Source organism: Brienomyrus brachyistius, chromosome 2 (assembly GCF_023856365.1).
Source record: "Brienomyrus brachyistius isolate T26 chromosome 2, BBRACH_0.4, whole genome shotgun sequence".
Classification (NCBI taxonomy): Eukaryota; Metazoa; Chordata; class Actinopteri; order Osteoglossiformes; family Mormyridae; genus Brienomyrus; species Brienomyrus brachyistius.
The window spans coordinates 39,494,457-39,507,796 of record NC_064534.1 but is presented as its reverse complement, the minus strand read 5'-3'; the positions used below and the strand labels follow the sequence as shown (position 1 = coordinate 39,507,796).

The window sequence follows — 13,340 nt, the reverse complement described above, 5'->3', positions numbered from 1 at the left end:
GCAGGCTTCTCTTAACGACCCTCTGTTATCAACTCCGCTAACAGCCACAAAATCTCCGCCGCACGAAGCCCACTGGTAGCTGCTGAATCACATGCTTCCCCAAAACGTCGCGCTGTCAGAACACTGGGAGCTACACACACCAACAAGTCCATACTGCAGGCTGCAGCCAGAACAATTTTCTACATTCAAACATCGACGGCCTCTTCTCTCTAAAAATTCACCAGACCGCTTCTACCACCAGCAAAGAAGTTTCCATCCCTAATTCCTCTGTGATTCCCACTAACCTAAACATTAAGCTGGCATTGAAGTGTGTGAATTACCATGGCCAACCTGCTCTTTTAAATACAGCTTTTAGCAAGTTTTGAAAGGAGGAGAAGAGCAGACCTTGCTATGCCAATAATATCGAGTCTTTTGTGGTGAAGTGGTTTTTGCATATAAAACAAAGCGGTGAGTTGAAGAGGAATTATATCAGTACTTTGTTTAAAACTGTGTGTAAAAAGCTGTCTCTTTATCATTAACAATAAGTTGTAAAACGTGAATGGGGAGTGACAGTCTTCAAGTTTGTGAGAAGATCGCGCCCTGGTAGAATAAAGGCACGAACAGCTTACAGCACCTAGAATTACCAGGCAGTATTTAGAGTAAAACGGTGTGTAACAGCTGCCTTTATGAATGAGAGAAAAAAAATATATATATATAAAATAGTAAAACGTAAGGGGAGTGATAGATTTAAATTAATCGTGAAGGGGAGTGCCCCCTGTATAAAGTAAAAGTGAGAAAAGCTTACAGCACCTGGTATTCCCAAGAGGTCTCCCATCCAAGTACTAACCAGACCCTACCCTGCTTGGCTTCCGAGATCGGATGAGATCGGGCGTGTTCAGGGTGGTATGGCTATAAGCGAGAGACGCTACCAAAAACAGCCCTTTTGCATTACACGCGTCTATACATGCCAGTTAGTCCCATTGGATCCTACTCCTGTTTTTTTTTTTTTTATCTGACTCACACTGCAGCCCCACCATCCAATCGGCAGCGCCGGACCCACACCAAACATTCACCAAACTACTCAGCCGGCAGCCTACCACAATTATTCCATTCTTTCCGCATCCGCACACTTCCTTCTTTTTAACTCCTTTTCACTACCGCACAGGTTAATCGCCGCACGTCCCCCGCCAGCAAACATTACTCCTTTGCCTACTGCATGTAGGCTTCTCTTAACGACCCTCTGTTATCAACTCCGCTAACAGCCACAAAATCTCCGCCGCACGAAGCCCACTGGTAGCTGCTGAATCACATGCTTCCCCAAAACGTCGCGCTGTCAGAACACTGGGAGCTACACACACCAACAAGTCCATACTGCAGGCTGCAGCCAGAACTATTTTCTACATTCAAACATCGACGGCCTCTTCTCTCTAAAAATTCACCAGACCGCTTCTAGCACCAGCAAAGAAGTTTCCATCCCTAATTCCGCTGTGATTCCAACTAACCTAAACATTAAGCTGGCATTGAAGGGTGTGAATTACCCCGGCCAATCTGTTCTTTTAAATACAGCTTTTAGCAAGTTTTGAAAGGAGAAGAGCAGAACTTGCTATGCCAATAATATCGAGTCTTCTGTGGCGAAGTGGTTTTTGCATAGAAAACAAAGCGGTCTGTTGAAGAGGAATAATATCAGTACTTTGTTTAAAACTGTGTGTAAAAAGCTGTCTCTTTATCATTAACAATAAGTTGTAAAACGTGAATTGGGAGTGACAGTCTTCAAGTTTGTGAGAAGATCGCGCCCTGGTGGAATAAAGGCACGAACAGCTTACAGCACCTAGAATTACCAGGAAGTATTTAGAGTAAAACGGTTTCTAAAAGCTGCCTTTAGGAATGAGAAAAAAAAATATATATATATATATAAAATAGTAAAATGGAAGGGGAGTGATAGATTTAAATTAATCGTGAAGTGGAGCGCCCCCTGTATAAAGTAAAAGTGAGAAAAGCTTACAGCACCTGGTATTCCCAAGAGGTCTCCCATCCAAGTACTAACCAGACCCTACCCTGCTTGGCTTCCGAGATCGGATGAGATCGGGCGTGTTCAGGGTGGTATGGCTATAAGCGAGAGACGCTACCAAAAACAGCCCTTTTGCATTACACGCGTCTATACATGCCAGTTAGTCCCATTGGATCCTACTCCTGTTTTTTTTTTTTTTATCTGACTCACACTGCAGCCCCACCATCCAATCGGCAGCGCGGGACCCACACCAAACATTCACCAAACTACTCAGCCGGCAGCCTACCACAATTATTCCATTCTTTCCGCATCCGCACACTTCCTTCTTTTTAACTCCTTTTCACTACCGCACAGGTTAATCGCCGCACGTCCCCCGCCGGCAAACATTACTCCTTTGCCTACTGCATGCAGGCTTCTCTTAACGACCCTCTGTTATCAACTCCGCTAACAGCCACAAAATCTCCGCCGCACGAAGCCCACTGGTAGCTGCTGAATCACATGCTTCCCCAAAACGTCGCGCTGTCAGAACACTGGGAGCTACACACACCAACAAGTCCATACTGCAGGCTGCAGCCAGAACAATTTTCTACATTCAAACATCGACGGCCTCTTCTCTCTAAAAATTCACCAGACCGCTTCTACCACCAGCAAAGAAGTTTCCATCCCTAATTCCTCTGTGATTCCCACTAACCTAAACATTAAGCTGGCATTGAAGGGTGTGAATTACCCCGGCCAATCTGTTCTTTTAAATACAGCTTTTAGCAAGTTTTGAAAGGAGAAGAGCAGAACTTGCTATGCCAATAATATCGAGTCTTCTGTGGCGAAGTGGTTTTTGCATAGAAAACAAAGCGGTCTGTTGAAGAGGAATAATATCAGTACTTTGTTTAAAACTGTGTGTAAAAAGCTGTCTCTTTATCATTAACAATAAGTTGTAAAACGTGAATGGGGAGTGACAGTCTTCAAGTTTGTGAGAAGATCGCGCCCTGGTGGAATAAAGGCACGAACAGCTTACAGCACCTAGAATTACCAGGAAGTATTTAGAGTAAAACGGTTTCTAAAAGCTGCCTTTAGGAATGAGAAAAAAAAAAAAAAATATATATATATATATAAAATAGTAAAATGGAAGGGGAGTGATAGATTTAAATTAATCGTGAAGTGGAGCGCCCCCTGTATAAAGTAAAAGTGAGAAAAGCTTACAGCACCTGGTATTCCCAGGTGGTCTCCCATCCAAGTACTAACCAGACCCTACCCTGCTTGGCTTCCGAGATCAGACGAGATCAGGCGTGTTCAGGGTGGTATGGCCGTAAGCGAGAGATGCTACCAAAAACAGCCCTTTTGCATTACACGCGTCTATACATGCCAGTTAGTCCCATTGGATCCTACTCCTGTTTTTTTTTTTTTTTATCTGACTCACACTGCAGCCCCACCATCCAATCGGCAGCGCCGGACCCACACCAAACATTCACCAAACTACTCAGCCGGCAGCCTACCACAATTATTCCATTCTTTCCGCATCCGCACACTTCCTTCTTTTTAACTCCTTTTCACTACCGCACAGGTTAATCGCCGCACGTCCCCCGACGGCAAACATTACTCCTTTGCCTACCTCATGCAGGCTTCTCTTAACGACCCTCTGTTATCAACTCCGCTAACAGCCACAAAATCTCCGCCGCACGAAGCCCACTGGTAGCTGCTGAATCACATGCTTCCCCAAAACGTCGCGCTGTCAGAACACTGGGAGCTACACACACCAACAAGTCCATACTGCAGGCTGCAGCCAGACCTATTTTCTACATTCAAACATCGACGGCCTCTTCTCTCTAAAAATTCACCAGACCGCTTCTACCACCAGCAAAGAAGTTTCCATCCCTAATTCCTCTGTGATTCCCACTAACCTAAACATTAAGCTGGCATTGAAGGGTGTGAATTACCCCGGCCAATCTGTTCTTTTAAATACAGCTTTTAGCAAGTTTTGAAAGGAGAAGAGCAGAACTTGCTATGCCAATAATATCGAGTCTTCTGTGGCGAAGTGGTTTTTGCATAGAAAACAAAGCGGTCAGTTGAAGAGGAATAATATCAGTACTTTGTTTAAAACTGTGTGTAAAAAGCTGTCTCTTTATCATTAACAATAAGTTGTAAAACGTGAATGGGGAGTGACAGTCTTCAAGTTTGTGAGAAGATCGCGCCCTGGTGGAATAAAGGCACGGACAGCTTACAGCACCTAGAATTACCAGGAAGTATTTAGAGTAAAACGGTGTGTAAAAGCTGCCTTTATGAATGAGAGAAAAAAAAATATATATATAAAATAGTAAAATGGAAGGGGAGTGATAGATTTAAATAAATCGTGAAGTGGAGCGCCCCCTGTATAAAGTAAAAGTGAGAAAAGCTTACAGCACCTGGTATTCCCAGGTGGTCTCCCATCCAAGTACTAATCAGAACCTATCCTCCTTAGCTTCCGAGATCAGACGAGATCAGGCGTGTTCAGGGTGGTATGGCCGTAAGCGAAAGATGCTACCAAAAACAGCCCTTTTGCATTACACGCGTCTATACATGCCAGTTAGTCCCATTGGATCCTACTCCTGCTTTTTTTTTTTTTTATCTGACTCACACTGCAGCACCACCATCCAATCGGCAGCGCCGGACCCACACCAAACATTCACCAAACTACTCAGCCGGCAGCCTACCACAATTATTCCATTCTTTCCGCATCCGCACACTTCCTTCTTTTTAACTCCTTTTCACTACCGCACAGGTTAATCGCCGCACGTCCCCCGCCGGCAAACATTACTCCTTTGCCTACTGCATGCAGGCTTCTCTTAATGACCCTCTGTTATCAACTCCGCTAACAGCCACAAAATCTCCGCCGCACGAAGCCCACTGGTAGCTGCTGAATCACATGCTTCCCCAAAACGTCGTGCTGTCAGAACACTGGGAGCTACACACACCAACAAGTCCATACTGCAGGCTGCAGCCAGAACAATTTTCTACATTCAAACATCGACGGCCTCTTCTCTCTAAAAATTCACCAGACCGCTTCTAGCACCAGCAAAGAAGTTTCCATCCCTAATTCCTCTGTGATTCCCACTAACCTAAACATTAAGCTGGCATTGAAGGGTGTGAATTACCCCGGCCAATCTGTTCTTTTAAATACAGCTTTTAGCAAGTTTTGAAAGGAGAAGAGCAGAACTTGCTATGCCAATAATATCGAGTCTTATGTGGCGAAGTGCTTTTTGCATAGAAAACAAAGCGGTCAGTTGAAGAGGAATAATATCAGTACTTTGTTTAAAACTGTGTGTAAAAAGCTGTCTCTTTATCATTAACAATAAGTTGTAAAACGTGAATGGGGAGTGACAGTCTTCAAGTTTGTGAGAAGATCGCGCCCTGGTGGAATAAAGGCACGAACAGCTTACAGCACCTAGAATCACCAGGAAGTATTTAGAGTAAAACGGTGTGTAAAAGCTGCCTTTATGAATGAGAGAAAAAAAAATATATATATAAAATAGTAAAATGGAAGGGGAGTGATAGATTTAAATAAATCGTCAAGTGGAGCGCCCCCTGTATAAAGTAAAAGTGAGAAAAGCTTACAGCACCTGGTATTCCCAGGTGGTCTCCCATCCAAGTACTAACCAGAACCTACCCTCCTTAGCTTCCGAGATCAGACGAGATCGGGCGTGTTCAGGGTGGTATGGCCGTAAGCGAAAGATGCTACCAAAAACAGCCCTTTTGCATTACACGCGTCTATACATGCCAGTTAGTCCCATTGGATCCTACTCCTGCTTTTTTTTTTTTTTTATCTGACTCACACTGCAGCACCACCATCCAATCGGCAGCGCCGGACCCACACCAAACATTCACCAAACTACTCAGCCGGCAGCCTACCACAATTATTCCATTCTTTCCGCATCCGCACACTTCCTTCTTTTTAACTCCTTTTCACTACCGCACAGGTTAATCGCCGCACGTCCCCCGCCGGCAAACATTACTCCTTTGCCTACTGCATGCAGGCTTCTCTTAACGACCCTCTGTTATCAACTCCGCTAACAGCCACAAAATCTAAGCCGCACGAAGCCCACTGGTAGCTGCTGAATCACATGCTTCCCCAAAACGTCGCGCTGTCAGAACACTGGGAGCTACACACACCAACAAGTCCATACTGCAGGCTGCAGCCAGAACAATTTTCTACATTCAAACATCGACGGCCTCTTCTCTCTAAAAATTCACCAGACCGCTTCTACCACCAGCAAAGAAGTTTCCATCCCTAATTCCTCTGTGATTCCCACTAACCTAAACATTAAGCTGGCATTGAAGGGTGTGAATTACCCCGGCCAATCTGTTCTTTTAAATACAGCTTTTAGCAAGTTTTGAAAGGAGAAGAGCAGAACTTGCTATGCCAATAATATCGAGTCTTATGTGGCGAAGTGCTTTTTGCATAGAAAACAAAGCGGTCAGTTGAAGAGGAATAATATCAGTACTTTGTTTAAAACTGTGTGTAAAAAGCTGTCTCTTTATCATTAACAATAAGTTGTAAAACGTGAATGGGGAGTGACAGTCTTCAAGTTTGTGAGAAGATCGCGCCCTGCTGGAATAAAGGCACGAACAGCTTACAGCACCTAGAATTACCAGGAAGTATTTAGAGTAAAACGGTGTGTAAAAGCTGCCTTTATGAATGAGAGAAAAAAAAATATATATATAAAATAGTAAAATGGAAGGGGAGTGATAGATTTAAATTAATCGTGAAGTGGAGCGCCCCCTGTATAAAGTAAAAGTGAGAAAAGCTTACAGCACCTGGTATTCCCAGGTGGTCTCCCATCCAAGTACTAACCAGAACCTACCCTGCTTAGCGTCCGAGATCAGACGATATCGGGCGTGTTCAGGGTGGTATGGCCGTAAGCGAGAGACGCGACCAAAAACAGCCCTTTTGCATTACACGCGTCTATACATGCCAGTTAGTCCCATTGGATCCTACTCCTGGTTTTTTTTTTTTTTTTATCTGACTCACACTGCAGCACCACCATCCAATCGGCAGCGCCGGACCCACACCAAACATTCACCAAACTACTCAGCCGGCAGCCTACCACAATTATTCCATTCTTTCCGCATCCGCACACTTCTTTCTTTTTAACTCCTTTTCACTACCGCACAGGTTAATCGCCGCACGTCCCCCGACGGCAAACATTACTCCTTTGCCTACCTCATGCAGGCTTCTCTTAACGACTCTCTGTTATCAACTCCGCTAACAGCCACAAAATCTCCGCCGCACGAAGCCCACTGGTAGCTGCTGAATCACATGCTTCCCCAAAACGTCGCGCTGTCAGAACACTGGGAGCTACACACACCAACAAGTCCATACTGCAGGCTGCAGCCAGACCTATTTTCTACATTCAAACATCGACGGCCTCTTCTCTCTAAAAATTCACCAAACCGCTTCTACCACCAGCAAAGAAGTTTCCATCCCTAATTCCTCTGTGATTCCCACTAACCTAAACATTAAGCTGGCATTGAAGGGTGTGAATTACCCCGGCCAATCTGTTCTTTTAAATACAGCTTTTAGCAAGTTTTGAAAGGAGAAGAGCAGAACTTGCTATGCCAATAATATCGAGTCTTATGTGGCGAAGTGCTTTTTGCATAGAAAACAAAGCGGTCAGTTGAAGAGGAATAATATCAGTACTTTGTTTAAAACTGTGTGTAAAAAGCTGTCTCTTTATCATTAACAATAAGTTGTAAAACGTGAATGGGGAGTGACAGTCTTCAAGTTTGTGAGAAGATCGCGCCCTGCTGGAATAAAGGCACGAACAGCTTACAGCACCTATAATTACCAGGAAGTATTTAGAGTAAAACGGTGTGTAAAAGCTGCCTTTATGAATGAGAGAAAAAAAAATATATATATAAAATAGTAAAATGGAAGGGGAGTGATAGATTTAAATTAATCGTGAAGTGGAGCGCCCCCTGTATAAAGTAAAAGTGAGAAAAGCTTACAGCACCTGGTATTCCCAGGTGGTCTCCCATCCAAGTACTAACCAAAACCTACCCTGCTTAGCTTCCGAGATCAGACGATATCGGGCGTGTTCAGGGTGGTTTGGCCGTAAGCGAGAGACGCGACCAAAAACAGCCCTTTTGCATTACACGCGTCTATACATGCCAGTTAGTCCCATTGGATCCTACTCCTGGTTTTTTTTTTTTTTTTATCTGACTCACACTGCAGCACCACCATCCAATCGGCAGCGCCGGACCCACACCAAACATTCACCAAACTACTCAGCCGGCAGCCTACCACAATTATTCCATTCTTTCCGCATCCGCACACTTCTTTCTTTTTAACTCCTTTTCACTACCGCACAGGTTATTCGCCGCACGTCCCCCGACGGCAAACATTACTCCTTTGCCTACCTCATGCAGGCTTCTCTTAACGACCCTCTGTTATCAACTCCGCTAACAGCCACAAAATCTCCGCCGCACGAAGCCCACTGGTAGCTGCTGAATCACATGCTTCCCCAAAACGTCGCGCTGTCAGAACACTGGGAGCTACACACACCAACAAGTCCATACTGCAGGCTGCAGCCAGACCTATTTTCTACATTCAAACATCGACGGCCTCTTCTCTCTAAAAATTCACCAGACCGCTTCTACCACCAGCAAAGAAGTTTCCATCCCAAATTCCTCTGTGATTCCCACTAACCTAAACATTAAGCTGGCATTGAAGGGTGTGAATTACCCCGGCCAATCTGTTCTTTTAAATACAGCTTTTAGCAAGTTTTGAAAGGAGAAGAGCAGAACTTGCTATGCCAATAATATCGAGTCTTCTGTGGCGAAGTGGTTTTTGCATAGAAAACAAAGCGGTCAGTTGAAGAGGAATAATATCAGTACTTTGTTTAAAACTGTGTGTAAAAAGTTGTCTCTTTATCATTAACAATAAGTTGTAAAACGTGAATGGGGAGTGACAGTCTTCAAGTTTGTGAGAAGATCGCGCCCTGGTGGAATAAAGGCACGGACAGCTTACAGCACCTAGAATTACCAGGAAGTATTTAGAGTAAAACGGTGTGTAAAAGCTGCCTTTATGAATGAGAGAAAAAAAAATATATATATAAAATAGTAAAATGGAAGGGGAGTGATAGATTTAAATAAATCGTGAAGTGGAGCGCCCCCTGTATAAAGTAAAAGTGCGAAAAGCTTACAGCACCTGGTATTCCCAGGTGGTCTCCTATCCAAGTACTAACCAGAACCTACCCTCCTTAGCTTCCGAGATCAGACGAGATCAGGCGTGTTCAGGGTGGTATGGCCGTAAGCGAAAGATGCTACCAAAAACAGCCCTTTTGCATTACACGCGTCTATACATGCCAGTTAGTCCCATTGGATCCTACTCCTGCTTTTTTTTTTTTTTTATCTGACTCACACTGCAGCACCACCATCCAATCGGCAGCGCCGGACCCACACCAAACATTCACCAAACTACTCAGCCGGCAGCCTACCACAATTATTCCATTCTTTCCGCATCCGCACACTTCCTTCTTTTTAACTCCTTTTCACTACCGCACAGGTTAATCGCCGCACGTCCCCCGCCGGCAAACATTACTCCTTTGCCTACTGCATGCAGGCTTCTCTTAATGACCCTCTGTTATCAACTCCGCTAACAGCCACAAAATCTCCGCCGCACGAAGCCCACTGGTAGCTGCTGAATCACATGCTTCCCCAAAACGTCGCGCTGTCAGAACACTGGGAGCTACACACACCAACAAGTCCATACTGCAGGCTGCAGCCAGAACAATTTTCTACATTCAAACATCGACGGCCTCTTCTCTCTAAAAATTCACCAGACCGCTTCTACCACCAGCAAAGAAGTTTCCATCCCTAATTCCTCTGTGATTCCCACTAACCTAAACATTAAGCTGGCATTGAAGGGTGTGAATTACCCCGGCCAATCTGTTCTTTTAAATACAGCTTTTAGCAAGTTTTGAAAGGAGAAGAGCAGAACTTGCTATGCCAATAATATCGAGTCTTCTGTGGCGAAGTGGTTTTTGCATAGAAAACAAAGCGGTCAGTTGAAGAGGAATAATATCAGTACTTTGTTTAAAACTGTGTGTAAAAAGCTGTCTCTTTATCATTAACAATAAGTTGTAAAACGTGAATGGGGAGTGACAGTCTTCAAGTTTGTGAGAAGATCGCGCCCTGGTGGAATAAAGGCACGAACAGCTTACAGCACCTAGAATTACCAGGAAGTATTTAGAGTAAAACGGTGTGTAAAAGCTGCCTTTATGAATGAGAGAAAAATATATATATATATAAAATAGTAAAATGGAAGGGGAGTGATAGATTTAAATAAATCGTGAAGTGGAGCGCCCCCTGTATAAAGTAAAAGTGAGAAAAGCTTACAGCACCTGGTATTCCCAGGAGGTCTCCCATCCAAGTACTGACCAGACCCTACCCTGCTTGGCTTCCGAGATCGAATGAGATCGGGCGTGTTCAGGGTGGTATGGCCGTAAGTGAGAGACGTGACCAAAAACAGCCCTTTTGCATTACACGCGTCTATACATGCCAGTTAGTCCCATTGGATCCTACTCCTGGTTTTTTTTTTTTTTATCTGACTCACACTGCAGCACCACCATCCAATCGGCAGCGCCGGACCCACACCAAACATTCACCAAACTACTCAGCCGGCAGCCTACCACAATTATTCCATTCTTTCCGCATCCGCACACTTCCTTCTTTTTAACTCCTTTTCACTACCGCACAGGTTAATCGCCGCACGTCCCCCGCCGGCAAACATTACTCCTTTGCCTACTGCATGCAGGCTTCTCTTAACGACCCTCTGTTATCAACTCCGCTAACAGCCACAAAATCTCCGCCGCACGAAGCCCACTGGTAGCTGCTGAATCACATGCTTCCCCAAAACGTCGCGCTGTCAGAACACTGGGAGCTACACACACCAACAAGTCCATACTGCAGGCTGCAGCCAGAACAATTTTCTACATTCAAACATCGACGGCCTCTTCTCTCTAAAAATTCACCAGACCGCTTCTACCACCAGCAAAGAAGTTTCCATCCCTAATTCCTCTGTGACTCCCACTAACCTAAACATTAAGCTGGCATTGAAGGGTGTGAATTACCCCGGCCAATCTGTTCTTTTAAATACAGCTTTTAGCAAGTTTTGAAAGGAGAAGAGCAGAACTTGCTATGCCAATAATATCGAGTCTTCTGTGGCGAAGTGGTTTTTGCATAGAAAACAAAGCGGTCAGTTGAAGAGGAATAATATCAGTACTTTGTTTAAAACTGTGTGTAAAAAGCTGTCTCTTTATCATTAACAATAAGTTGTAAAACGTGAATGGGGAGTGACAGTCTTCAAGTTTGTGAGAAGATCGCGCCCTGGTGGTATAAAGGCACGAACAGCTTACAGCACCTAGAATTACCAGGAAGTATTTAGAGTAAAACGGTTTCTAAAAGCTGCCTTTATGAATGAGAGAAAAAAAATATATATATATAATATAGTAAAATGGAAGGGGAGTGATAGATTTAAATTAATCGTGAAGTGGAGCGCCCCCTGTATAAAGTAAAAGTGAGAAAAGCTTACAGCACCTGGTATTCCCAGGTGGTCTCCCATCCAAGTACTAACCTGACCCTACGCTGCTTAGCTTCCGAGATCAGACGAGATCGGGTGTGTTCAGGGTGGTATGGCCGTAAGCGAGACATGCTACCAAAAACAGCCCTTTTGCATTACACGCCTCTATACATGCCAGTTGGTCCCATTGGATCCTACTAATGTTCTTTTTTTTTTTTTTTTATCTGACTCACACTGCAGCCCCACCATCCAATCGGCAGCGCCGGACCCACACCAAACATTCACCAAACTACTCAGCCGGCAGCCTACCACAATTATTCCATTCTTTCCGCATCCGCACACTTCCTTCTTTTTAACTCCTTTTAACTACCGCACAGGTTAATCGCCGCACGTCCCCCGCCGGCAAACATTACTCCTTTGCCTACTGCATGCAGGCTTCTCTTAACGACCCTCTGTTATCAACTCCGCTAACAGCCACAAAATCTCCGCCGCACGAAGCCCACTGGTAGCTGCTGAATCACATGCTTCCCCAAAACGTCGCGCTGTCAGAACACTGGGAGCTACACACACCAACAAGTCCATAATGCAGGCTGCAGCCAGAACAATTTTCTACATTCAAACATCGACGGCCTCTTCTCTCTAAAAATTCACCAGACCGCTTCTACCACCAGCAAAGAAGTTTCCATCCCTAATTCCTCTGTGATTCCCACTAACCTAAACATTAAGCTGGCATTGAAGGGTGTGAATTACCCCGGCCAATCTGTTCTTTTAAATACAGCTTTTAGCAAGTTTTGAAAGGAGAAGAGCAGAACTTGCTATGCCAATAATATCGAGTCTTCTGTGGCGAAGTGGTTTTTGCATAGAAAACAAAGCGGTCAGTTGAAGAGGAATAATATCAGTACTTTGTTTAAAACTGTGTGAAAAAGCTGTCTCTTTATCATTAACAATAAGTTGTAAAACGTGAATGGGGAGTGACAGTCTTCAAGTTTGTGAGAAGATCGCGCCCTGGTGGAATAAAGGCACGAACAGCTTACAGCACCTAGAATTACCAGGAAGTATTTAGAGTAAAACGGTGTGTAAAAGCTGCCTTTATGAATGAGAGAAAAATATATATATATATAAAATAGTAAAATGGAAGGGGAGTGATAGATTTAAATAAATCGTGAAGTGGAGCGCCCCCTGTATAAAGTAAAAGTGAGAAAAGCTTACAGCACCTGGTATTCCCAGGAGGTCTCCCATCCAAGTACTGACCAGACCCTACCCTGCTTGGCTTCCGAGATCGAATGAGATCGGGCGTGTTCAGGGTGGTATGGCCGTAAGTGAGAGACGTGACCAAAAACAGCCCTTTTGCATTACACGCGTCTATACATGCCAGTTAGTCCCATTGGATCCTACTCCTGGTTTTTTTTTTTTTTATCTGACTCACACTGCAGCACCACCATCCAATCGGCAGCGCCGGACCCACACCAAACATTCACCAAACTACTCAGCCGGCAGCCTACCACAATTATTCCATTCTTTCCGCATCCGCACACTTCCTTCTTTTTAACTCCTTTTCACTACCGCACAGGTTAATCGCCGCACGTCCCCCGCCGGCAAACATTACTCCTTTGCCTACTGCATGCAGGCTTCTCTTAACGACCCTCTGTTATCAACTCCGCTAACAGCCACAAAATCTCCGCCGCACGAAGCCCACTGGTAGCTGCTGAATCACATGCTTCCCCAAAACGTCGCGCTGTCAGAACACTGGGAGCTACACACACCAACAAGTCCATACTGCAGGCTGCAGCCAGAACAATTTTC

The 13,340-nt window shown here is 44.6% G+C and overlaps 11 non-coding genes across 11 annotated transcripts; all 11 read right to left on the bottom strand.

Moving 5' to 3' along the window:
- Nucleotides 1-777: 777 nt before the first annotated feature.
- Nucleotides 778-896, bottom strand: LOC125733309 (5S ribosomal RNA). The gene has a single exon (XR_007392657.1). It is a non-coding gene; the product is annotated as a 5S ribosomal RNA (ribosomal RNA).
- Nucleotides 897-1,974: 1,078 nt separating this feature from the next.
- LOC125733307 (5S ribosomal RNA) lies at nt 1,975-2,093 on the bottom strand. The gene has a single exon (XR_007392655.1). It is a non-coding gene; the product is annotated as a 5S ribosomal RNA (ribosomal RNA).
- Nucleotides 2,094-3,177: 1,084 nt separating this feature from the next.
- Nucleotides 3,178-3,296, bottom strand: LOC125734086 (5S ribosomal RNA). Its single transcript, XR_007393412.1, has one exon. It is a non-coding gene; the product is annotated as a 5S ribosomal RNA (ribosomal RNA).
- Nucleotides 3,297-4,371: 1,075 nt separating this feature from the next.
- LOC125731172 (5S ribosomal RNA) lies at nt 4,372-4,490 on the bottom strand. The gene has a single exon (XR_007391455.1). It is a non-coding gene; the product is annotated as a 5S ribosomal RNA (ribosomal RNA).
- Nucleotides 4,491-5,565: 1,075 nt separating this feature from the next.
- On the bottom strand, nt 5,566-5,684 carry LOC125735907 (5S ribosomal RNA). Its single transcript, XR_007395193.1, has one exon. It is a non-coding gene; the product is annotated as a 5S ribosomal RNA (ribosomal RNA).
- A 1,076-nt stretch (nt 5,685-6,760) lies between these two features.
- LOC125737274 (5S ribosomal RNA) lies at nt 6,761-6,879 on the bottom strand. The gene has a single exon (XR_007396540.1). It is a non-coding gene; the product is annotated as a 5S ribosomal RNA (ribosomal RNA).
- A 1,077-nt stretch (nt 6,880-7,956) lies between these two features.
- LOC125730980 (5S ribosomal RNA) lies at nt 7,957-8,075 on the bottom strand. Its single transcript, XR_007391273.1, has one exon. It is a non-coding gene; the product is annotated as a 5S ribosomal RNA (ribosomal RNA).
- A 1,077-nt stretch (nt 8,076-9,152) lies between these two features.
- Nucleotides 9,153-9,271, bottom strand: LOC125731043 (5S ribosomal RNA). The gene has a single exon (XR_007391333.1). It is a non-coding gene; the product is annotated as a 5S ribosomal RNA (ribosomal RNA).
- Nucleotides 9,272-10,347: 1,076 nt separating this feature from the next.
- On the bottom strand, nt 10,348-10,466 carry LOC125734516 (5S ribosomal RNA). Its single transcript, XR_007393825.1, has one exon. It is a non-coding gene; the product is annotated as a 5S ribosomal RNA (ribosomal RNA).
- A 1,076-nt stretch (nt 10,467-11,542) lies between these two features.
- Nucleotides 11,543-11,661, bottom strand: LOC125733067 (5S ribosomal RNA). The gene has a single exon (XR_007392425.1). It is a non-coding gene; the product is annotated as a 5S ribosomal RNA (ribosomal RNA).
- A 1,078-nt stretch (nt 11,662-12,739) lies between these two features.
- LOC125734515 (5S ribosomal RNA) lies at nt 12,740-12,858 on the bottom strand. The gene has a single exon (XR_007393824.1). It is a non-coding gene; the product is annotated as a 5S ribosomal RNA (ribosomal RNA).
- Between the last annotated feature and the right edge of the window lie 482 nt (nt 12,859-13,340).